Genomic DNA, 26,797 nt, shown 5'->3' with positions numbered 1-26,797 from the left:
AGACTCCGTCTCAAAAAAAAAAGTTTTCCTTCAAACCCTACATCCTCTCTATCTTCCACTTTCTTGCCTTCTTTTCAGGCTTTCTTTAAAATTGTGTCAGCACAATTTTAAAGTAGAGTTATCTCTACTTTCACATTTCCTATTCTGTTATTTTTGAAAAATCTACTATGACAAAATTTATACATACAGACAAGCATACAGAATAATAACACTCCATATACATATCACACATTTTTAAATCTTAAATTTTATATTGGCTTCAACTCTTACTTTTTAAGAAATACAACATTTCAGGTGCAATTGAAGTTCCTGTATATACCACCATAATCTTACTTTCCCCTTTTCTCCAGCAATAATTGCACCCTACTTTTAATATCTATCAGTCTAATGAAAGTTGCTGTATATTACTAATACCAACATGTATATTCATATACAATTCATATTTATAAATTTTTGAAACTTTTTGTAAATAATATTCCTCTGTCTGAATATATTTCATTTATTAATTATTCAAAATATATGTATTGCCTCCTTACTATATGTCAGGCACAACTTTGGGATCTTAGAATATATTAGTGAAACACAATCAAGACCCTCACCCTTCTGGACCTTATTGTTTTTCATGGAATTAGATCATCATAAACAATGAGTGTATTAGTCTGTTTTCACACTGCTATAAAGAACTACCTGAGACTATATAATTTTTTGATTCACAGTTATGCATGGCTGGGGAGGCCTCAGGAAACTTACAGTCATGGCAGAAGGCAAAAGGAAAGCAAGGATGTCTCACATGGCAGCAGGAGACAGAGTGTGAAGATGGGGTGCCACACACATTTTTTTTTTTTTAGACGGAGTCTTGCTCTGTCACCTAGGCTGGAGTGCAATGGCACGATCTTGGCTCACTGCAACCTCAACCTCCCGGGTTCAAGCAATTCTTGTGCCTCAGCCTCCCCAGTGGCTGGGATTACAGGTGTGCGCCACCACGCCTGGTTAATTTTTGTATTTTTAGTAGAGACAGGGTTTCACCATATTGCCCAGGCTGGTCTTGAACTCCTGACCTCAGGTGAGCCATCCGCTTCAGCCTCCCAAAGTGCTGGGATTACAAGCGTGAGCCACCGTGCCTGGCCATGTTAGAAAGTGATAAATACTATACAAAAGGTCATGAAGGCAAGTAAGGTGGGTTGGTAGTATCAGTTGTGGAGGAGGTGGCAATTTTAAATAGAGTGGTCAAGGCAGGCCTTATTGAGTTTGTGACATTGGATCAAATACTTAAAGAAGGTGAGAAATATGGAAGAAATGTGCTTCAGGCAGAAGGAAACATCCAGTGCAAAGGCCCCTGAGGCAGAGGAATGTCTACAATGTTTAAGGATCAGCAGAGAGGCCAGTGTGGCTGGAATGAAGCAAATCAAAGGAAGATCAATAAGATTGTAATGAGGGCCAGATTATAGACAGCCTTGAAGGCTATGGTAAGAACTTTAACTTTGACTCTGAGTGCAATAAAGAGCAACTGCAGTTTTGACCAGAATACCCCAGGTTAGGTGAATATGCTCTTGTTGATGAATATCTAGATTGTTTCCAATCTTTTATTGTTACAAATGACGCCCTAATAAACATTCTTGAGCATGTCTTCTTGAGCCCATGTGCAAGTTCCTCTGGAGAATATACCTAAAAGTGGAATATCTAGATCATAAGTATATGTATTTTCAGAGCTTATCAAATTACTCTGAAAAGTGGTTGTATTAATACCAATTTGTTATTCTACTTAGCACTGTATGAGAGTTCTAGTTCATCCACTCATCCACAACATTGAGTATTTTCAGCTATTTTCTAATTTTTTATTTCAATGTTAACTAGTAAAGTTGGGCATTTTTAAATATGTTTATTGGCCATATGCATTTTATTTTTTGTTAATTGTCTATTTATATCCTGTTTTCATTTTGCATTTCTTTTAATGCATTTCTTATTGATTTGTGGGAGTTATTCATATATTATTGATATCAATATTTTATCAGTTATATGCATATATTGCTTTTCGTTTGCTACTGTAACAAAATGTCACAAACTTGGTGGCTTGAACAACACATATTTATTGTTTTACGTTGCTGTAGATTGTAAGTTCAACATGGGTCTTAATGAACTAAAATCATAGTGTTGACTGGGGTGCATTTATGGAGCTTAGAAGGAAGAATCCCTTTTCTTGCCTCTTCCACCTTCTAGAGGCCACCCCGTTCCTTGCTCACAGCTCCTTCCTTCATCTTCAAAACCCAGCAATGTTGCATCTCTGACCATTCTTCCATAGTCATACCTCATCTGACCATAGCCAAGAAAGGTTCTCCATTTTTAAGGATTCATTCAGGATTATCTCCCCCATCTCAAGGTCCTTAACCTTAGTCACAAATACAAATTCCCTTTTGCAATGTAAGGTAACATATTCACAGATTCTAGGGATTAGGATGTCGAGAGAATGGTTTGATAAACCCCCATAAGCCCATTCCCCAGATTCAACAATTACCAACATTTCATCACATTTGCATGAGCTCTTTGGTCCTTGCTTTTTAAAATATTTTTTCAGTGAGGTACAGCTTACCTACAATAAAATACATAGATTCTAAGAGCAAGATATAGGACATTCTATCCCCCAGAAGGTTTCTTCCTGCCCCTTTGCTGAATCCTACCCCCTACACCAGCACCGCCAGCATCCCCTAGGCAGCCATTGTTTTTATTTCCATCTTAAATGTAGTAATAGAATCTTTTGCAGCTGGCTTCTTTTATTCAAAATAATGTCTTAGAAGTGTGTTCATGTTGTTTCATGTATCAGTAGTTCCTCCCTTTTTACTGCTGAGTATTATTCTAATGCCTAAATATGCCACAATTTGCTTATTTATTCTGCTAGTCGAGGGACATTTTAGTTGTTTCAAGTTTGGGTTATTATGAATAGAGCCACTATTGATATTCTCATACAAGTCTTTTTGTGGACATATGTGTTCATTTCTCTTGTGTAAATACCTATAAGTCATGGGGTAGGTATATACTTAACTTTATAATAAAGTTCAGAAGAAATTGCAAAATAGTTTTTCAAATTACCTAATTTTACTTTCTCAGCAGCAATGTATGAGAATCACAGTTGCTCCACATCCTTGCTTACATTTATTATTGTACATCTTTTTTATTTTAGCTATTTTACTTAGTATGAAGTGGTATTTCCTTGTGATTTTTATTATATTTCCCTAACATCTAATGATGTTGGGCAGCCTTACATTAGCTTACTGGCCTTTCATAACTCATTTGTTTTTGTGTCATTAATCATTTTATTTTTGAGTTGTTAGAGTTCTTTATATAGTCCAGATCTAAGTATTTTGTCAGATATAGGTATCACAAATATTTTCCACCAGTCTATGGTTTTGTTGATTCATTTCTTGTATATCTTTTAATGAGTATACTTTTTTTGCTTTTTTATTGAGGTGTAAGTGACATACGATAAACTGTACATGTTGAAAGGTTTCAACTTGATGAATTTTGACACAGGCATACGCCTTTGAAAACATCACTACAATCAAAATAATGAACATTTCTATCACCCCTAAAATTTCCTGGTGCCCTTTAATAATCCATACCTCCCTCCACCCCATCCTCACACAACCACTTATCTTTCTGTCACTATATATTAGTTTGCATTTCTTAAAATGTTACATAAAATACATTGAATCACTCGGTATGTATTCTTCATTATACCTAGCTTCTTTCACTCAGCATAACGATTTTGAGATGGATCCTTACAACTGTCTATATCAATAGTTCATCCCTTTTCATCACTGAGTAGTATTTCATTGTATAGATATACCATAACTTCTTTATTTTACCAGTTGATGGCTATTTGCATTTTGGGAGGTTTTGGATATTACACAAACAGCTGCTATGAACATTCATGTACAAGTCTCTGTGTGGATGTGTTTTCATTTACCTGGCATAAATACTTTGGAGTAAAATGGCTGAGTTGTATGGTAAGTGTATATTTAGTCTTTTAAGAAACTGTCAAACTGTTCTCAAAGAGTTTTATAGCACAAATTGTCAGCAGGGCTATGCTCTCTCTGAAGGCTGTGGAAAAGAATCCTTGCTTGCCTCTTTCCTAGCTTCTTACGGTTGTTGGCAATTTTTCGTGTTCGTTGACTTGCAGCTGCATCACTTCAATCTCTGCCTCTGCCTTAATATGGACCTCTTCCCTGTGTTTCCTTTGTATCTGTGTATCCAAATATCCCTCTTCTTCCTCTTACAAAGTCACCATTCACAGAATTAGGGCTTATCCTAATCCAGTATGATTTGATTACATCTCCAAAGATCCTCTGTGCAAAAATAGATTCACAGGTACCAAGGGTTAAGACCTCAACATACCTTTTGCAGAACACAATTCATGACCTCAACATATCATGCAGAACACAAACCCCACAACAATGTGAATTTATCTTTACTAGTCCTACTTGTAATTTTGAGTTCATACGTGCACACTTGCTGTAAGGATTCATGTCTTTCTTTAATTCAGGAAAAATGTCAAATACCTCTTAAAATATCTAGCATTTTATTCAGTCTCTTTCTTTGGAACTCCTCTTAAAAATATGGAAAATCATAAATCTACTTGCTGTGTCTCTTAACGCCTTTTTCATATTTTTGAATATCTTTTTTTGTTCTGTTTTCTGGGTTAATTATTCTATACTATCTTCCAAATTTCTAATGCTGTTTTTAACTGTGTTAAAACTATAACTCATTATACCTATTGAGGATTTTTGCTTTTGTTTTCGTTTTCTCATTTCAGTTACTGTATCTTTTAGCTTAAATGTATCTTTTGAATTTTATTCTTTTATATTTTAGCTGTCATTACTATGTGTTAGGAGCAGATAAAAGGATGTCAAAGTAACAATTTATGTAATCATCTAGATCAAAGGTCTTCTTAAACTCCCTCCCAACAGGTTCCTAGCCCTAAGAATTTGGCACTGTTTACCAACCCTTCTATTTTGAAATGCTGTTCTCCATTGGCTTCAAGATAAAACTCTATCCCTCTTCTCTTGTCTTCCATCTTAGGTTTCTTCTGGGTTAATCTTACCCTGGTCTCCCTTCAGATGTTGGGTGATCTCATACAACTCTATTCTTCTGTAGCTAAGAAAAAGTTATTAAAGGTTTTTGAAAAGAAGAATAGAATACTTCAGACATCTCTGTGAAAAGGATTTTTTAAACCCCATATTGAAGAAACTCTTTGCTACATTCAGCTATAGATATAGATTCAGATATCCACAGGAAAATTGCTCTAATCATTCTTCACTGTGGAATCAGCGTGACAAATTGTCTTGTACTGACACAGATTCTTTCTCCATAGTGACTGTAACTCATCTTTGATATCTCACAGGATTAATGCAAGTACTGTCAGGTTGGCAACTGGCAGAAATCAAACATGGGGCTACTCTGAAATGCAGATGGTTCTTCTTGGCAATTAATCTTTTTCAAGGCAAAATGGGTGCCTTGGTTTGGAGGTTGTCTGTTACCCAATAGTAGCACCAAATAATAGCCACATGTATAACTCCCTTAGAAAAGTGGGGGGAAGGGATTCCTCATTTGCTACCCTTCCAAATGATAAAAGTAAAGTTAATTTCAGTAGTCCAAAAGAGAAAAGGCCAGACCAAGATGCACCCAGTTGCCTTGGAATTATACTTATAGTCCTAATAATAATAATAATAGCTAACATGGACAATGTATTTACATAGTCAGGTATTTTTCTGAGTACTTTATATACATTAACTAACAATCCTCATAACTTCTCTATAAAGTGAGTATTATTTTTACCCCCACTTAACACCTGACAAAACTCAGGAACAGAGAGATTAAATAAGTTGATCACAGATGCAATACATCTTATAGGCCCCCAACTCTTGGTCTTCTTTTCTCTTCTTCAAGAATTACCTTCACCTTCTCTAATCACTCAAAGACAGAGTGACCAGATAAAATATAGGATGTCCAATTAAATGTGAAGCTCCAATAAACAGCAAATAACTTTTTAGTAGAAATATGTCTTATATTTGGGACATACACTAAAATACTATTTCTTGCCTATCTAAAATCCAAATTAACTGGATGTTCTGTATTTTTATTTGCTAAATCTGGCAACCCTGCCTAGGGACTTTGTGTTCTCCCTACCTCATCAAAATTGCTCCTTAAGAAAATTATAGGCTGGGCGTGGTGTTTCATACAAGTAATCTCAGCACTTTGGGAAGCCGAGGGCGGGTGGATCACTTGAGGTCAGGAGTTCGAGACCAGCCTGGCCAACGTGATGAAATCCCATCTCTTCCATAAGTACAAAAATTAGCCAGGCATGGTGGCACATGCCTGTAATCCCAGCTGCTCAGGAGGAGAATCACTTGAACTGGGAGGCAGAGGTTGCAGTGAGATGGCACCAGCCTGGTTGACAGAGCCAGATTCTGTCTCAAAAAAGAAAAGAAAAAAGAAAAGAAAATTATAACTGCCCATGTATTTTTTTTTAATTGAAATCAACCTGTCCTCCTTCTCAGATACAGTCACAATTTAAATCTCATTTCAAATTTTGATATAATTTTAGAACTCAGTAAACAAGTGAGGGAGATTTTGGGGAATAATGAGAAAACTTATTTCCCTGGCCCTGAGAGTTCACTGGATACCTTTCTGGACTAAGCCCTATCTAGAGCTATTCTGTATGGAGATTCAGGATAAGCACCAGAAGGAGCCTCACCCAGACTATCCCACCAGGCCAAAAACATCTATTCCAGGGTCTTGCAACTGCATTTGGAGCTGGACAGTCCTCTGCTGTGGTGGCCTGTCCCATGCATTGTAGGATGTTCAGCAGCATCCCTGGCCTCTACCCAGTAGATGCCTGTAACACCCACCCCTTTAGTTGTAAAAACTAAAAACATCTTCAGATATTGCCAAATGTCTTCCAGAGGCGAAATCCTCCTTGGCTAAGAACCACTGATCTAGGGCAATCCCAAACACAGGAGTCTTCTGGAAGGTAAATCCAAGAAATCTTTGAATGAAATAGATACACTCCCATCGTACTTGAAACAAATCAGGTGAGCATTTAATTGGCATTCTTATCACCTTGGCTGGTCAGTGACAAGGGTTCTCTTGGCTGTATTTGTCTAATTTCCCTTCAGTGGGCCACTACAGAATGCACATTTTTCAAAGGATGGTCTCACTCATATAAATAGATAAGAAAAAAGTGCAGATGCTGCCTTATCTAATTAACTTTTATACAAAAATGGTACAGTTCTAGAAAGCTCAATTTAAAATCATTAAGATAATGGGCACTCTTTAGGAATATAAAGCCATTTATTTAGGCCTAAGAAAATTTAGGGATGGAGAGCATTACAAAGTTTTTAAAGCTATCCTTTGAAACGTAATTACTTTCCCTATACTTAGTTTGTATATTGAATTTTTTAAAGTCATAGAATTTCTGTTTACAGCTGCAGAGTCCAAATGATGAGGTTTTGATGCAACAAGGTGGAGACTACAAATGTGTGAAATATTAGTACCTGTATAGCCCAGAGACATGCCAGTTTTTACAGGCTTGGTGCCCCTATGCCCTGCTGGACTTAGAGAAAGTCAGCCTGGTTTAGACTGATCTAGAACCTGTTAAATTCATTTTTCACTCTTGGTTTCAGTTGTGGTAAAAACCACTCCACTGCATTACATCTCTAGCTGAAGTGATACATCAAATCACATCTTCATCTCCTCCTTTCCCTCCCACGCACACCCACTCCAGATGCTAGTGTCATCTCCTTAGTATTTTTCAGATTGGGGATCAGAAATGATGGAGTTCTTTAATATCCTTCAGCTCCATTTTCACTGCAGATATTGAAGGAAGAAAGTTAGATTTCTAGACGACCTAAGCCTTTTGCCAGTACCCCAGCCAGGACAGCAGTGGGATATTAGGGCATCTGCACTTAGCCGTGCAGCAGTTGCGGTCGCAGTAGTTAACATTTTGGAATGCTTAATATATATATATCAGGCTCTGGTCAAAGAACTCTACATGTATCATCACATTTACTCTTCACAACAATCTTATGAAGTACTATTATTATCTCTATTTTGAGATAACTTGAGACACAGAAAGGTAAAGCAACTCATTTAAGATCACAAAGCTAGTAAGTGATGGTGCCATCCTTTGAACCCATATGCCTGACTTTGAGGTTCAACCTGTGACCCACTGTGCCATGGTGCACCATGCTGTAAGTTCCACTGAAGAGCATGCAGTTTATCCACAGGACAACAAGGCATCATTGGTGATCAGATGTGTGTTTCAGAAAGATGACTCTCTCTGCAATATTTGCGAAAAGACTGGAGGCAGAGAGGTCAATCCAGAAGCTCTGTGGGTGGCAAGATAAGGTGGCCTGGACTAGGACAATGCCTGTGGGGAAGGAAAGAAGGCAAAGTCAAGGAGGATTGTGGAGGCAGATGCAACAGAATCTGAAGGTTGAGTGGCTGTAAGGGTAAGGATGAAGGGGATCAAAGATGATGGCGAGATATCAACTTGCTGGTGCTATCATGCTATCATGCTCCGGGGAACACAGAAAGTATGAGAGTGAGAGAGATAGAGAACTAAATGTGGGATATATTTCCAACAGACAGGCTTCTGCTGCAAAAGGTACTTTTAGAAGTCTCATTAAATGGTGCAATGCTGATCTAATGGTGAACTAATGGGCAAGTAGCATCTGCCAGCAGGTGAGGGTAAAGGTGTATGGGGCCCCATGACATCAAGCTGCCTGTTTGAAGAACAAAACAAGAACTGTGAGCCTAGTAGAGTGCTGACAGCCAATACCCAGATAGGGATGAGCTGGAGGGAGAAATGAATGACTCTCACTATGGACTGATCCTTCCCTTTCAATAGCCTCCAGATGGTCTGGGTACCAAGCCTGGAAAAGACAGAATTCTCTCAAGTAAACCTGAGAATAAGGGATAATGAAGCTCTTGTCCTGTAAGGGGGTCAGAAGGATGGGAGGAGAAGTGGGAAAGAATGAAGATGAAAATCACTTTTGACATGTGAATATTTCACAGATATAAAGGGGATTTCCACAGAAATAGCACATGCATTCTAAAGCAAACATCAAACTATCAGCCAATGCCCCCATCACCCAAGCTATCTAATGTGCAATTCCAGAGGGACCCAAGTTACCAGAGAACATCCATTAGATGCTAACTCCTTTGAGTAACAACTGCCTCCTATCAAATGAATCTTCAGACATTAATGCAGGAAGGGAGGGAAAAGTTTTGGAGTTTTAGCATACAGAGAATATTAGTCATCCAACATCTCCAAAATTTGTATAAATGATACCTAGACAATATTAAAGCAATGTTTATTGAATGATGATTAAGTACCATTAATATTAAGTACTCTGTGCTGAGTGCTTTCCATTCAATTTTCTTTTTTTAAGGATGTGAGGCTTTTAACATTGTCCAGGTTGGCCTCGAACACGTAGCCTCGCCTCTTTGTGTGCCAGGACAACTGGCCTGAGCCACCATGGCTCCCAGTCCATTCAATTATCACAGTGAGGTAGATCGTGCTAATACCATCCCAAATAAGGAAACTGATGCTTAGAGAGATCATCAACTTACCAATATCATACAGCTAATCAGTGGCAGAGTCAGGATTTGAACCCAGGTCTGCCTGACTTCAGAGGTCAAGCTCATCAGAACAGTACTGTCACCATGACTTTGAAGCTTATGAGAGAAATAACACGTTTCTCGGACTGTCTGTCCATATCTCCATTGTGAGGAAATCAGCATGGAGCAGCCTTATGCAGTGCTAGGTGAAGGAGTGGCTATTTCCTGCCACAAGAATGAGTTTCATCTTCCCTTCTCCACCCAGTGCAAGGAACTGCCAGGGAAAATTAGGCTCACTAAATTGATCACACCTCTACAGCCTTCAATTTGAGAATAAAGAATGAAGATATTTCACAATGAATATAGCAAAGCACTCAGGCCCTGTCACTAGACTCTGTTTAAAAAGATTTATGCAAGAGAAAAATGTAGATATTTTAAAGAAAGAATCTGAAAAGACTCTGAAAGTAGAGGGCTTCTACAAAGCTAGTCTAGACATTTACTTGTTATTCATGAACTCTAAAATGTATTGGAATAGAATCTGAATACGCTTAATAGATTTCATGGAGACTTAAATTAAACTTATGGAACTTACCTAATTCAATTCCCATTGAAAAAGCAAGTCATATTCTCCAGTGCTGGATCGAGCATGTTTCTGGAAGTCAATGGAAAGTGCTCAGAAGTAGGAGAGCTATGCCTTCACACATGAAAGAAGGCTGTGGCAGGCAGCTTTGCACCTGTGGATAGAGGCTGGGCTGGCTCTTTACACTGCTTGACATTCACTTGGTAGCTCTGGGTTTCCTTCACATACCCACAATGGTACTTTCCCCTGTTGCCTTCGGAACAGCTAAGAACAACAGAATTATGCCTTGATAGCCCCCAAATACATGTACCTCTCTGTACATCTGTATATCATGCAAAATTACCAATGTGCTTTTAGGAGATCTCATCTCCCTGCTTTTTTGACCTTAAAGATTTATTGGCCAGATGCAGTGGCTCACGCCTGTAATCCCAGCATGTTGGGAGGCCAAGGAGAAGGACTGCTTGAGCCACGAGTTCAAGACCAGCCTGGGCAACATGGTGAAACCCTGTCTCTACAAAAAATATTTTAAAATCAGCTAGGCATAGTGGCACACATCTGTAGTCACAACTACTCAGGAGGCTGAGATGGGAGGATCACTTGAGCCCTGGAGGTCAAGGCTGCAGCAAGCCATGATTCCACTACACTCCAGCCTGGGTGACAGAGAAAGACCCTGTCTCAAAACAAACAAAAAACTTTCTTCATTTAATGGAATGATGGAACATATAGATGATTGTATTCATTTTCTGTTGCTACTGTAACAAATTACCACAAATGTGACAGATAGCTCAAAAAACTACAATGTATTATTTTCCAGTTCTGGAGGTCAGAAATTCAAAATGGATGGGCAAGACTGTGCCCCTTCAGGAGGCTCTGGGGAGAACCCCTTTCCTTACCCTTCCTGGCCTACAGAGTTTGCCTGCATCCTTGGCTCATGGACCCTTCCTCCATTTTCAAAGCCAACAGCTTAGCATCTTCCAACCTCTGTCTGACTGTCACTCTCCTGCTTCCCTCTTAAAAAGATTTTTTGATTACACTGGGCCCACCTGGATAATCAAGGATCATCTCCCCATCTCAAGATCCTGAACCTAGTCACATCTGCAAAGTCAGTTTTATTACATAAGGGTAACATATTCTCAGGTTCCAAGGATTAGGACATACATATCTTTGAAGGCCATTATTCAGCATAGCACAGTGCTAGTTGTTTTTTTTTTTGTTTTGTTTTGTTTTGTTTTGTTTTGAGTTGGAGTCTCGCTCTGTCACCCAAGCTGGAGTGCAGTGGCGTGATCTCCGCTCACTGCCCCCGGGTTCACGCCATTCTCCTGCTTCAGCCTCCCGAGTAGCTGGGACTACAGGCGCCTGCCACCACAGCCGGCTAACTTTTTGTATTTTTAGTAGAGACGGGGTTTCACCATTTTAGCCAGGATGGGCTTAATCTCCTGACTTCATGATGCGCCCGCCTCAGCCTCCCAAAGTGCTAGGATTACAGGCGTGAGCCACTGCGCCTGGCCAATGCTGGTTATTTTTAATGAACTTTCTTATTTGGAATAAGTTGGAAACAGTATGTTAGTCCCCAGGGGTTTTGTTTTGTTTTGTTTTAAGCTTTACTATCCATGAATTGCAAAAGTTGAGATACGATTGTTATGAACCTCTGGCCAGTTTAAAGTTGAACACGAGCTTGGATAGGAAAAAGAACAGCAGAGTACAGAGAAGCTGTCCTGTGACCACCCAAAAAAGGAGTACAAAAAGATTATTGGTTTTTATTCATGCATTCAATAAGCATTTATTTACCAAAGCGCAGTCAGAGGTTTTTATGAGATACTTTGTAAGTACTGAGCACCATGGAGATGTAAAGAAAGACAAAACATGATTCCCAAAAGGCTCATAGTACAGCCGGTCCTTCCCATCCATGGGTTCCACATCCACAGATTTAACCAACTGAGAATCAAAAATATTTTTTAAGAAACAATAAAAAATAATACAAATAAAAATACAGTATAACAACTATTAGCATTTACATTGTGTTAGGTATTAAAAGTAATCTGGAGATTATTTAAAGTATACAGGACGATTGGGTGGATTACATGCAAATATTATGACATTTTATATAAGGGACTTAAAAGCACCCAGGGATTGTGGTACCTAAGGGGGTCCTAGAACCAATACCCAGCAGATACTGAGGGACAACTGTATAGCTGGAGCAACTGTAACTAGGAACCAGAGAACAATCTAAGGCAAAGGGATTTGTTTACGTTTCATTCGGAATGCAGAGCTTCATTTTCTATTATTCTTTATCCTGGCTGCAGCCGGGCAGAAGGACTAAATCACACTGAAACAGTGAGACATGCCCACCAGCATTTTGGTGGTGGATATTCAAGAGTTGAACACCATCAGAATCAGAATACATACATGAGATTCGCCTTGGAACTGCAATCACATTTTGGCTACCAGAACAGGGAGTCAAAACAAAAAACAGTTGTTGACCCAAAGGTTTTCACAAATACGGGTTTAAAGGGCAATGAACTAATGCTTCCAAATGGCTTTAATTCAGGGAAGACACACAAATGGAATTTTAAAGAAAATATTATAGCCGAATGAATATAAAAGTGGTATTTTTAATTTCATGATACTTTTAAAATAATGAATCTACAGCATAGTCTGAGAAAGCCTAGTTGACTGAATTTATTCCCAAACTATTGTTTTACATGAAAGCTGCAGAAATAGCCACAAGTCCAAGTTCACCTGACCAACGCCATCATTTCCAGGTGACACCACCCCCAGGAAGAAATTCTGTGGCTCAGCCACTGGAAAGGGCCTCATCCCGGCTCAGAGATATGGCAGGATGGGCTACATCAAGCTCATTCTGCAGATGCCTCCCTCCTGTGAAGCCTCAGCAGCTCAACAGGGCAAGAGGTGCGTACTGCCCCAGGGCTTGACATCTGCATGAGAAACAATCCTCCCACCTCCACTTTCACTGCTTTAGTAAATGCTGTGAGTGAAATAAAGTGAATGATGTGATGATAGTAACAGCTAATATTTACTTAGAATCTACTGCATATCAGGTAACATTCTAAGTGCTTAACATGTATTAGGTCAATGTAACGGTTAATACCAGGTGTCAACTCTATTGGATTGAAGGATGCCTGATGGCTGGTAAAGTATCGTTTCTGGGTGTGTCCGTAAGGGTGTTGCCAGAGGAGACTGACATTTGAGTCAGTGGACTGGGAGAGGAAGAATCACCCTCAATGTGGGTGGTCACCATCCAATCAGCTGCCAGCATGGCTGGAAGGAGGGATAAGCTGGCTTGCTGGGACTTCTGGCTTCCATCTTTTTCCCTTGCTGGATGCTCCCTTTTGCTCCTCCTGCCTTTGGACATCAGACTCCAAGTTCTTTTGCCTTTGGACTCTGGGACTTGTACCAGTGGCTTGCGGGGGTCTCGCAGGCCTTTGGCCACATACTGAAGGCTGCACTGTTGGTTTCCATGGTTTTGAGGCTTTCAGACTTCGACTGAGCCACTACCAGCTTCTTTCTTCCCCAGCTTGCAGACAGCCTATTGTGGAACTTCACCTTGTGATAGTGTGAGCTGATTCTCTCTAAGAAACTCCCTTTCATATATACATATATCCTATTGGCACTGTCCCTCTGGAGAACCCTGACTAACAAAGTCATTTGATCTTCTGGAAATCTTATGAGGTTGGTAGTATTATAACTCCCCACCCGCCTCTTATTGATGCAAAACTAAAGCACAGATAACTTATGTGACTTGCCCAGTTAGTAAGTTGTGAAATTGGTATGTGAACCTAAATAGTGTGGCCCAGAGCCGTACTCTCAACTATACATTAGACCACCTTGCTTTACAGCTAAGGCCAGGAGTGTGGCCTCAGCTTGGGGAGTAGAGTGGCTCTTTAGAGAAACAATCCAAGTGGATGTAAAAGAGCCCAGGAGTAAGAGCCATGCAAACCAGGCTGCAATCCATAAGAGCCATGAGCCTTTGAGAGCTTGGCAGAAGTATCTGTAAAGTTCATGTTATGGTTTTGCAGGGCTGCTTTCATCTGGCCTGGAGTGCTGCAGTAGGCAGGGTACCTCCTGGCCTCGGGATGAAGTCCCAAAAGCTCATCTTCAATGGAAGAACCCAGCTAACACACATGAAGAGGTCTGCTTTCTTCATCCATACTGACTGAAGAGCTGGAGCACTGCTTTCAATTCTTAAAAATAAATTCAAAGCAAGCTACAGAAATACTGATACAAAAAAAGGGCTGTTTCTTCAGTGATCACAGAATGGGAACATTTCCAGTTTGCTGGGCCCTGCTCCAGAAGTGGTACCAGGCTATCACAAAGGACTCCGAAATCCTTAAGGAAGTTTATTACAGCTCTTGGAATCCAATGGCTAGTAGAAGAAAAGACTTTCTTAAAGTTTCTCAGACATCTGTTTCTTCCACAACAACAACAACAACAACAACAAAAGATTTTTTCATCTATCAAAATTGTCAGTTAATTCCCCATACTACCAGCAGTCCATCAATATGTTAATGTTTTACTTTAAGATGATTGCTTAGTCAAATGGAGAAAAACAAAATATGCATGTCATATATATACCAGATTCAAGAAATAAAGACAGCCTTCTTGCTGCATGTTTATTGGGTAGATTTTTGCTATTTTTTTATTGCATTTATCTTTCATATGTGACCTCAGTTTTCAACCATAGGAAAAGTGTCATGAAAAATCTGATGCCAAGGCCACTGATACCTTCGTGAAACTTATTTACCTCAGTGGATTCCAGGGGAAGTACATGGAACAGCAACACGAGTGAGCTATGGGGCTGCCACTGACATTCACAAATCACCGTCAAGGCTGCTGAAACCTAGCTGTTAGACATTGGTTTCTGAGTACAAAATTAGTTTTTTTCAAATGAATTTTAGCAGGCCCTAGAACTAATTTTAAATTTCTTTTTAGTTGATTCATAGTGAAAGTATTGATTCATTAGGGAGTTTCTAGGGCCAAAACTGCATTTTTCATTGTTATTAAAGGACTTTCAATTGTGTGTTTTGTGTGTGCATTTTGAAAAAATATTTAGAACACCTGAAGCCATTCTCTCTTGGTTATACAGATGATTTGTGCTTCAAAACCCCCAAAACCTAAGTCTCACCTGAACGAGGTGGTTACATATTTGAAGGAAATATGGATATTTTGTCAGATTGTTACATATTTGAAGAAAAAGAACCAAAACCTCATATAAAGTACTACCAAATAGTTGGAAAAAGACATGTATTTAAATGTTAGTGTACTACTATTGCTTTTCTTTCATAGAGAGCTAAGAGTCTGAAAAAAAATGGCATCTTTGTGTGTTTATATGTGTGTGTGTGTGTGTGATGTAAGAATGTTTGATACACTTCATTGACATGAAAATCATTGGGAAATGGGAAAAGAGCCAATGATGAGGTGACATTTAGGCACTGGTGGTCTTTAAAGCATAAACCAGTTCAAAGTCTACAGGGAGTAGATGAAAAAAAATTAGTTATATTTTTCCCAATGGAAAGAGTGGGGACATGGATGGAAATGGTTAAGGCAGTGACTACTACCTTGAGAAAGCCAGGCTGGAATTCTGGAACTGACCCTGAATGCCATTCAGTCTTCGTACTCTGACATTTATATTTGAAATCCAACATGTGAAGTGCAAGTATGCACCTGGCCATCTTTTAGGAATGGTATTAAAGCACCCAATAGGATCAATCACGCAGCTTCTTGAGAGTAACTGTGGCCTTGACAAGAAAGGGAAAGGGGAAGCCTCTGCTTTTTCCAGGTATTTCCTTTCCTCTTCTTTTGTCATGAGCACACCCTAGCTCCTCATGTACTTTATTTCCAATGGTTCCTTCAGGCTGCAAGCAATCCAAGACCATGCAGACAGGCAGCCAGCTCTTTACAAAAATCACTCCTGCCTTAGAGAGCCCAGGTGAATCTGCAGAGCTGCTCCAGGGACAAGCAGAAATGAAGTTACATTCCTACTTAATTCTGTTTGGAGAAAGGCAGAGAATAACTCAGCACAAGGTTTAGAGCACTAAACCTTGCATGCTGTTTAATAGAAAATACGTACTTTATTCTACAAATTTCAGTGAAATTTGCCTACCAGAAACAAAGAAGGTGCTGGCTACATTGAACAGTACACACATTATGAGACATATACCCAGTGCTCAAGATGTTTGCAACCTTGTTGAGGCTGAAACATTTACATGGAAAATCCAATCAGGTTATGAGCAAACTACAAGAGATATAGACTGGGAGTCACCAGTGTATGGTGGTGTGTTAATTAGTTCTATGGGTCAACTTGACTGAGCTAATGAATGTCCAAACAGCTGGTAAAATATTTCTGGGTGTGTCTATGAGGGTGTTCCTGAAGGAGATACATATTTGAATTGGTAAACTAAGTGAAGAAGATCACCCTTAACAATGTAGGCAGGCATCCTCTAAAAAGGCAAAGGAGGGGCAAAATTCTCTCCTTCTCCTGTGGAGAAGCAGAGGCTTCTCCTATCTCCTCCTTCTTCTGGTCATCAGAACTACAAGCACTCAGGACTTCAGACTCCAGGACTTACACCAGCCACCCCCTGAGTTTCTTAAGCCTTCGGGCTTGGACTGAATTACATCACAGCTTTCCTGGTTCTCCGGTTAGCAGATGGCAGATCATGGGACTTCTCGAGCTCCATAATCACATGAGCTGATTCCCATAATAAACCTCCTGTTATATATCCGTGTATACACCCTATTGGTTCTGTTTCTCTGGAGAACCCTGACTGACACAGCTGGCAACTGAAGTCACACAAGGAACGGCTGATGTTAGCTGAGGGGACTTTCTTGTTCCAACTTTGCTGACCTTCCCCCAGTCTCCCATATTGCAGACCTCTCTCAAACCTCCAGATCTTTGTAGATGCCCTTCCCCCCAGTTCTGGCCAGCTGCTAGACCATATTTTCTTTGAAAAATTTTTCTTGCCCCCCGTTATATATTCCCACAACCCTGTGCATTTCCCTACCATAGCATTTATCACATAGCATTGTAATTTCTTATTAATTTACCTCCCTGATGAGACTTCAGCACTGTAGACTAGAAACTACATAGCATAAGGTTATGCTCGCTTTAAATCTTGGCTCTACAACTGTTAAGCTATGTAATATTGGATGAGGTTCTTAGCCTCTCTAGGAATCCATATCCTCAGGAATAATAATTGTACTCAACTTTACATAGTTGTGTCAACTGATAAAATGTGTGGAAATTCTAACATGAGCCTGGGACATGGAAAGGGTTCTGGAAATGCTGGAAATGTAGACAGGTATAATAATTGCATTCTAAGTTGTTCCTGTTGTATTCTGAGTTCTATAAAGGCATTTGTTTATTTATTTATTATTGTGTAAACTTATTCTTTGTTGCATGTTAAGAGTCAACATAAGGTTTGCATACACGATGTACTCCAGCATTCATTCAATGAATAAATGAAAGGATGAAAATTGTATTCATGAAACTTGAGCAGACCAGAGAACAATACTTACAACACAATTCCACTAACTCTGCATTTCTGAAGTTGTTCTGTATTAGGAATTCGTACGTGTGTGTGTGTGTGTGTGTGTGGCTCTGGGTGTGTGAGTCTAGGTGTGTCTGTGTATGTACGTACATGAACATACATGCACAACATATAAAACTGGTAAAGACTCCTACTCAGGAAATAGTGCATGACTTAAACAAATCAACAAAGTGGCAACTCCCCCTAAAAACATACAGCTTAATCCCTTATTTGACTTCAAACGTAGATCCATTGTCAAAGACCACACATCTGGAAAAGCTATCACATAATGCAGGCCATAATTCAGGGTTCGTCTGCTTCACAGCACACCTTAACATCACCCTCCTGTGTTCCCACTATGCCTATGCTCCCACTTCCCACAGTTCTTATCTTGTTATATTATTTATGAGCCTGAACTATAAATACATTGAAATAGGGAGGATTTTGTTGGCTTGGTGCAGTTTAAAGTGCTTTTCAGTACTATATATATTTACAACATCTTATAAATATTTAAAATTGTCATAATAATGACTCCATTGACTCATAATAAATTCTGTGTTTAGTGCAGGGATGATTGCCAAATTGATAATCCAGAAAATTGGAAAACCCCGTCAAACTTTGTGACCTGATGGTCCCCAAAGAATATCTTTCTAATTACTGGAAAAGCCTAAGCAGTAAGCTTAGCTGTCTTAGAAGTTGATCTTAACAGATAAACATCCTGAAATTTACCTCTTTGGGAAAGATAAGTAAAAGAAATATTTTCTGCTGAAAGAAGTATTTTCTGCTGAAGAATTTGTTTATTGGACTGTATCTTAAAAGTCAAATAATTTTTAGGAGTTATCAGGCAGTGTATAAAAAAATCACAGAATCAAGAAGTGCCCTCCGTGCTCTGAATGGAGAATTCCAAGCATGATGGAGAATAAAGTGTGTGAGAACACTGAAAAATGATGCTGCAGATGTACAGTGGGGACCCTTGGGAAAGAGCCTTGAATGCCATAAAGGAGTTTGGACTTTATACCAAAGGGCAGTGATTCTCCAAGTGTGGCCACTGAGCAGTCAGCAGCATCAGTGTCACCTGGGAGCTTATTAGAAATGCAAATGGCCCAGCCCTAACCTGGGCCTGTGGAATCAGAAACTCTGGGGCTGGGGCTAAAGCACAGTCATCTATGTTTTCACAAGCCCTCCAGGTGACTCTGATGCACCTCTGCCATACAGAATGTTTCTAAGTATTGGAATTATATAATCAGATCTGGGTGTGCCAATGGCAACGTGAAAAATGGATCAGAAGAGAAGACACTGAAGGTGGGAGGGGCTGAAAAGAGTAACGAATGTATTGATTGATCAGAGATTTTTGCATTTTATGTGTATTTTTTCAAGCCTAAGATGACATTGATGATGTCACACCACTATTATTTTCACCTCTAGAAAGAACATGTCTGCCAATTAAACAATAACATAATGTTTCTTATCACTTGGAATTTGTATTTTGTACTTACTAAAAGGGATCCTTTATACTTATACTGTCAGATTTTTATCATATATCACCCTTGCACATACATAAATGGGAAAATATAAGCAAAATAATTTGGTCAAGGTATTTCTAACATTTATTTTCTATTCAGAATCTGACTCTTCTGAAGCACTGTCCACTCAGAAGCTATCTAGAATGTGAATGGAGGGAGCATTCTGTGTTTTTATAAAGCTCCACTGTTGCTTCTGGGATTTTCTTCCAAGTGCCCAATGCCCATTCTGCAAGTCTGGATGCACACGCACAGACCGTGACGTCCACCTCATGACTGCTGCCTGTAAGTTGCTTCCTGGTTTTGCAGATGATAAAGTGTGGGATGTGAAGGACATTTTAAAATTGATGATATCCCAATGAGCACTCACCTGAGCCTGTACTAGGGCAGTAATGGGAGTAATACGAATAAGGGGACAAAGGCCAATCAGAATCCATCAGAGGTGGATTCTAAAAGTTGTGTGCCCAACTATATGCGGAGAAAGGGAAGAGGTACATGACTCTGAGGTTTCTAATTTGAGTGACTTAATGGATGGCAATGCCCTGGATCAGAAACTCAGGAGGAGTGGGTTTTATAGCAGAAGGAAAGCAGTGGATAAGGTAAAATGGGTTTGGTTTATGGTTTTTTGAATGGGAGATCCCAGAGGGATTCCCAGGTAAAAATGACCAGGATGCAGACATAAATAAAACTTCATAACTCAAAGGTGAGTGAGGGTGAATCACGGTTAAAGAGAAATAGTTTTTAATCAACAACATCTAAACGGTAGTTGAAACCAGGGTGATGTGTACCATTTTCCAAGGAGGATATACAGAGAAGTTGAAGACAGTTATAGAACAAAAACAGAATTAAAGAAGTAAATAGAGATTTGAAGGAAGGAGCAAGGAGAGAAAATAAAATTGTTAGATGATGTTTACATATCTGTGGGCATCTCAAAGACAAAAACTGTCTTACATGTATTCTCACTCCCTAAGACAATGCCTAATCCAGTAACGTTTGTTGAACCAACATGAAAATGGTGACCCAAAAGCCAAAAAGGTGAATATTTTAAGGAGAAAATGATCAATAATATTAAATGTTATAGCTGATATATAAATAAAATGACAAAGAGGCCACTGGATTTAGTAAATCCAGTTTAAATTGCACCGCTACCACCAACTTCATTTTACAGGTGAAGAAAGAGAGGCCTAGAGACTCGAACACACATGTCCAGGACCACCAGTTGGCTGATGGGAGAGTCAGAGGCAGGACTCTGGTCTCCTGGCTCTTTTCCTGGGGCTGTTTTCCCTACACTGAGCTTCTCCTTTTAGAAGAGGGTTACATCCACTGCAGATGACGCTCTGGATCCAGGCAATCAGATAGGCTCTTTCCTTAGTCCATTTTCTGTGGCTATAACAAAATACCACAGGTTGGGTAATTTACAAAGAAAAGAGATTTATTTGGCCACAGTTCTGGAGACTGAAAGTGCAAGATTGAGGGGCCACACCTGGTGAGGACCTTCTGCTATGCCATGACTGACAGAAGGGCATCATATGGTAAGAGCAGAAGAGACAGAGAGAGATCGTGGAGGCTAAACTTAACTTTTTATCAGGAGCCCACTCCCGAGATAATTAACCCAGATAGCAGCATTAATCCATTAACGAGGACACAGCCTTCATGACCTCATCACCTCTTAAAGGCTCCACCTCTTAATACTGTTAAAATGGCAATTCAATTTTTTTTGTTGTTTTTTTGAGACAGAGTTTCACCCTTGTTGCCCAGGCTGGAGTGCAATGGAATGATCTCGGCTCACTGCAACCTCTGCCTCCTGGGTTCAAGTGATTCTCGTGCCTCAGCCTCCCGAGTAGCTGGGATTACAGGTGTCTACCACCATGCCTGGCTAATATTTTGTATTTTTAGTAGAGATGGGGTTTCACCATGTTGACCAGGCTGGTTGCGAACTCCTGACCTCAGGTGATCCACCCACCTCAGCCTCCCAAAGTGCTGGGATTACAGAGATGAGCCACTGCCCCCGGCCAGCCATTCAATTTTTAACTCATGAACACTGGGGGACATATTCAAACCATAGCAGCTCCTACTGACCAAATCCATCCGTAACAACAAACCACTAACAGCCACATCACCTCCATGGAGCAGGAGAGAACAGAGCAAGGGCTATGGTCCTGGGCATGCATTTTAGGGCTTGCCCTAACACCTGATCATTCATCGCTGGTGGAGTACCCAATGGAAGAAAAGTTCAGGGGACTTTACTCTCTGGGTTCTGTCTTGAGCCAGAATTTCCTCTGACTCTGGTTAAGTGTAATAGAACAGAAAGTGATGCCACAAGCAGGCAGCAGAAAAACAAAACGGGCTTCTTTCTATAGTATGTGGTCATTAACCAGGATGTTCATACCAGCTTCTACATGAAGAAGAGCAAAATTTGAATTCGGTTAAGTCAAAACAAAGATAATGGCATCATTCTTTTTGATGTCAATTAAGTTGTATCACTGTTTATTGGGCTGATGACATCCTGAGAAAATGAGTGATTTCTTCAAAGCAGTGATTCTCAAACATCAGAGCTTATCAGAATCACCTGGAAAGGCACCTCTTTCAGAGCTCCCAGGGTAGCTCAAAGTGGGCTCTGCCCTTAAAGCTCAAAATTCTCTGGAGGTTTATTCCAAGAGAAATAGTGAACATTACATCTCCCACATTTCAAAAGTAAAACCATTCAAATATCAGGCTCCATGACTTATTTCCCTCTTTGTAATCCTTGCAGGGCCAGAGGGTCGACAGGATGAGACATGTGTGGCCAAAACCCATGTGGCTTCAGTGTTTTTATTAATACAGACATGTACAGCCATGCGGAGGTGTCCGGAAGCCCCCATCTGGCAAAGATGACTAATGGGACTTTCCCACTGACATCCTAGTAAAGGTGCCAGAAGTATATTCATTCCAGATCACAGCCGTAATAGGGCAGTTTCTCTTGGGACATTACCCTGACAGACAGCCGTCTTCCTTTTACAACCTACGTGACACCCCCATGTGGTACCTTCCTCTCCACAGTGGTGAGCACAGAAATGCATATCTGACCAGAACCTTGGAACTGAACCGTTCACAGCAAACGTCAACCTTTCTATAAACTAGTAGGAGTGCAATTTTTCTTCCGTTATGCAGATTGCAATTTTCACCCACTTTTATATTCCATGTCCCAAAAAGTGAAAAGCAGATACTGTAGTTAGAATCTGTAATCAAAGGAGCACTAAGTGGGTACAAAAGTAGATGCAAACTCAAGCAGATACTATTGGCTGTTTGCAGAAAATCATCAAAGACTTTCTCACAAAGCAGTGGGAAGGAATTGAGTGAAGAGTGATGTATTCACTGATGGGTTCTATGGAGTCAGAACTTGCAAATACATATTAGGCTAAGAAATACAGAGTACATTTATTCAGAGCCTACTCTCACAAAGATAGGCAAGATTTCTAACTAGAGATAAAACTCATATAACCATTGACACAATCCTAGTCCGTTAATAATTGCTTTTTTTCATATTGTGAAGAGATGAACCAACAGCCTTAATAAGAAATAGGTACCTGGAGTATGAACTGTCCTATTAACTGAGTGACCTTAGAAAAGTCATATAATCTTTCTGGGCTTCAGTTGTATCATAAGTAAAATAAGATTGAACTAGGCCAGGTGCAGTGGCTCACACCTGTAATCCCATCACATAGGGAAGCTGAGGTAGGAGGATCACTTGAGCCCAGCAGACAAGCCTGGATAAAACAGTGAGACTTTGTCTCTACAAAAATTTTTTTAAAAAATAATTAGCTGGATGTGGTGATGCATACTTGTGGTCCAGCTACTTGGGAGGCTGGGGAGGGAGGATCACTTGAGCCCAGGAGGTCAAGGCTGCAGTGAGCCGTGATCATGCCACTGCATTCCAGCCTGAGCAATAGAGTGAGACCCTGTCTCAAAAATAAGAATAAAACAATTGAACTATATGCTTTCTAAGATTTCTCCCAACCCTGAAGTTCTGTGTCAATAACTGAGGGAACACTGGCTATTGGAAGATTTAACAGAGATATGAAGAATCGAGGGATATGTCTTATAATAGCAAAAGAATTATCTTTCAGCATGGACAAGAACACAAATAAATATGACTCTGGTCGTAACGGAAGCAGGATTTGAAAAGCTGCAAAGATGCAGGAGCTGCAGAGCAGATTCCTAGAACACCATACTCAGGCAGAAAAAATCATCTCTCCAAGGATGCCAAACTATATTGTCTAAACAGTGTCTTACAGAATGGCAACCCTGCTGGGTACTAAAACCTTGAGAAATGAACAAAGTTAAATAAGTAATTTTGCTGCAAGAGGTCTCAGAGCCTTTTCTGCACTGTCCAACATAACTTTCTGCAATGATGGAAATGTTCTATGTATGTACTTTCCAATATGGCAGCCAAGAGCCACATATGGCTATTAAGCATTTGAAATGTAGCTAGTGTGATGGAGAAATTGAATTTTTTATTTTATTAATTAGTTTGTAGTTAAATAGCTAGATGGGTCTAGTTTCTATATTTCAGAAAGCACAACTTACATCACACATACACATTTATAATGCTAGCTCTAAGAGGGAGCCAGCACATACAGCATTTACCAAACTTGTTGAGCCATAGAATTCTGCTTCCAAGGGACTGGAATTCTTTGCAAAACCATTTGGGAAAGACTAGGCCATGAGCTATCGGCTAGGTGGCTGAAGCCCCAGGAGACCACTCTAGCTTTGACATTCTAACTAGCCAGCACCACCATGGGCATCAGTCCCCACCAACTGATAAAGACTGGGCTGTTCTCTGTTCTCAACATGTGATAATATCACCTCACGATTCAATCACATCAAAATTTCCCAAGTCCCAACAGACACCCTTAGCAGAGGTAGCCCAGTGCAGGTACAGTCAACAGGAATCAAGCAATGTTAAACAACTGGCTGGCCCTTTCCACCAAACATAAAACAATGATAATCTAGTGCAACTGGGCTTTTAAGTTCACCAGGCAATCTTGGATGCAATGATACATCATTATCTCAACAACCCAATGAGATAGGCAGCATTCTATTTTGTAGGTGATGAAAATGGTGTTTACACAACTGAAGTGACTTAGTTGCTCAAGGTCACACAGTTAATGGGACTTAACCTCAATTTTTGAACTACACCTCCTCAGTCATTCTAACAAAACCATTTTGAACTGAATCTTTCCTTACAGTGCCTAGGGCCCATAAAAATATTGAATTAATACATTCTCAAAATACCAAAACATTATAGATCCCTGAGGGAAGTAGTTTGTTTTACAAGCTTTGCTCACACATACCTTGAGAAGTATAATAAATGCAAGAAATGTGTAATGATAATGCAATATAAGAGACTGACATGATTATTCATGAATATGTATAATTCCTATTCTCCAAGAAATCCTCCACTGGACCTGTAATAATTACGTGCCTCTCAACTGAAAAATCCACACTGGTGTGTAAATAACCAGCTACAAACTTCATTCGCCCAATTATTTCTCCTTTCCTGGGTATGCAATCACTTTAGTGTTCTGAATACCATTTATTCAGACTGCAGTAGCACACACAACTACCCATTTGTGCATCAAATTCAGGCTTGACTCCTTGAGTGGTAGCTTGTGGGCCAAAGCCCTTGAACTAATTTGTCATCACATCAGATGAGTGCATTTGACTCTGACCTACACAATTGCAGAAATCAAGGTTACTCCATGGAATATTGTTTCTTGAACCATCATTTGGCCTTGTAGGAAATTAGGATTTGCAGCTATGACTCCATGTTCCAAATCCAAGCATTGCCAAAAGAAGACAATACAGGTCTTGAAACAGCATGTCAAAGAGGTGACCCTCTACAAATTACACAGGCATGGCTGGCTATTAGCAGGGCTCACTCTACTCATTTTGGCTTTTAGATTAAAATATAATCACTTTCAGTCAAATATATAGCAGTCATTATTTTCTCTTTACTAAAATTATATACATTTAATAAAAATAATAGACTTTATTATGTCATACTGTACTCTGAAAATAATTTATACTACAGTTTTCATTACAATGTGGCATACAAAATGCCATCTGCGGTTATCTCAAGGGTTCTGAGAAACTTAAAGGAAAGGAAAAGTGGGAGGTAAAATAGCAATGAAAGAAGAACAAAAGGTCAGCTGGAAGGAAGATACGAGGACATTTAAAGGCGAAGGCTGGGTTGTCAGGCAGCTTGAACAAAGTGATGAGATACACGGAGGGCCTGGAAAATCTGAGAGAGAGATGATTTAAGTCATCAGCACTCTCAAAGGCACAGTGGAGAACACAAGGAAAGTTGTGGGAAACAAAAAGGCTGGTTAAAGGGGAAGTTGGAAACACATGAATGGGAAAGGGGAAACAAAACACCTCTGCACACAAATCCACACATCCATCTAAAAAAGCTCATGGGCTGGAGAGCTTTGGTACACCACCACCAGATCTTACCACCTGGGACTTTGTTAATATCTCAGATTCCTGGTTCACAGGAATCTGTTTTTAACAGGCACCTCCAGGTGACTCTCATGATGGGCCAGTTTGGGAGGCAGTGCTAGTGAAGAATGGCACAGATGGGGGGCTGACAGCCTAAAGTTTGAAACCAGACCCATCCACTCACCAGCTCCGTGAACTTGGAAGACACTTGACTTTCTGAGCCTGGGTCTTCTTGTCCATAAAAGTAAGAGTATGTTTTGCCCCATAACGATCCTCCAGGCTAGGTCTCATTATCAACATCCCCACTTTACAGATTAGGAAGCCAAGGTAAAGAGTGATGAAGTACTTCGCCCAAAGCCATGCTGCTGACAAGTGGCAAAGTTGGTATCAAAGCAGAAGACATCTGGCTCCAGGTGCTATGCTCTCAGTCAGACACTGTTCTGCCTTTCCTCCCAGAAAGGAACGCTCTGCTGAGAAAGGCAGGAGAAAAGCTTTCCAGGCAAAGCACTTTATGTTAATTCTTATTCACATCAGATAGCAACTGATGTCCCACTTATGTAAGTTACTCTGTAAACTAGCAAGTTTACTCAAATTAATTTTTGAATCAAGCGTTTCTTCCCCAAGATTAATCATTTATAGGAATCAAGCCATGACTCCACCTGGGAGATGGCTCTAGCATATTAATGCTTCACCAAAAGTCACAGCTAATAATGGTACCACAAGTGGTAGAAATGAGTATTCAATCAGGCACCCTTAGTCTACGTGCCCAGACTTGAATCTGCCCTAATGGGATTCACTGATGCAAGACCATGTGCCTTGAGTGGGTTCACCTCTACACTATTTTACATAGGCTTCTAATCTCCTCAACATATTCCTGGGCTGCAAATTTGCATTCTCTTTGAAATTGGGTCTTACTAGTTCATTTCTGAAGACACTGCAGCATATATCAAAATGAAGATCTAATCACCTGCTGTTCCGACAAAGAATATTTATTTTACCAGGATGTGTGAAATGATTCTTTCTCATTTGTCATCATGCTCCTCACTCTGGGCTGAAAG

General features: G+C 39.9%; 1 protein-coding gene across 2 annotated transcripts in view; it reads right to left on the bottom strand.

The window, feature by feature from the left end:
- The window catches only part of TNFSF11 (TNF superfamily member 11), a 191,127-nt gene extending 164,557 nt beyond the window's left edge, over positions 1 to 26,570 (bottom strand). Inside the window, exon 1 of one of the 2 annotated variants that reach the window (XM_055244127.2) lies at positions 25,924 to 26,570. The gene's annotated coding sequence lies outside the window, so the exon portion shown is untranslated. Of the gene's footprint in view, positions 1 to 10,207; positions 10,393 to 25,923 lie in introns of those variants that run through there. The other variant, XM_055244123.2, reaches the window with a different exon arrangement.
- Positions 26,571 to 26,797: the final 227 nt, after the last annotated feature.

The sequence above is a fragment of the Symphalangus syndactylus genome, chromosome 15 (assembly GCF_028878055.3).
Source record: "Symphalangus syndactylus isolate Jambi chromosome 15, NHGRI_mSymSyn1-v2.1_pri, whole genome shotgun sequence".
In the NCBI taxonomy this organism is placed as follows: Eukaryota; Metazoa; Chordata; class Mammalia; order Primates; family Hylobatidae; genus Symphalangus; species Symphalangus syndactylus.
The sequence above is the reverse complement of the archived record's forward strand: the minus strand, read 5'-3'. Positions and strand labels throughout refer to the sequence as shown.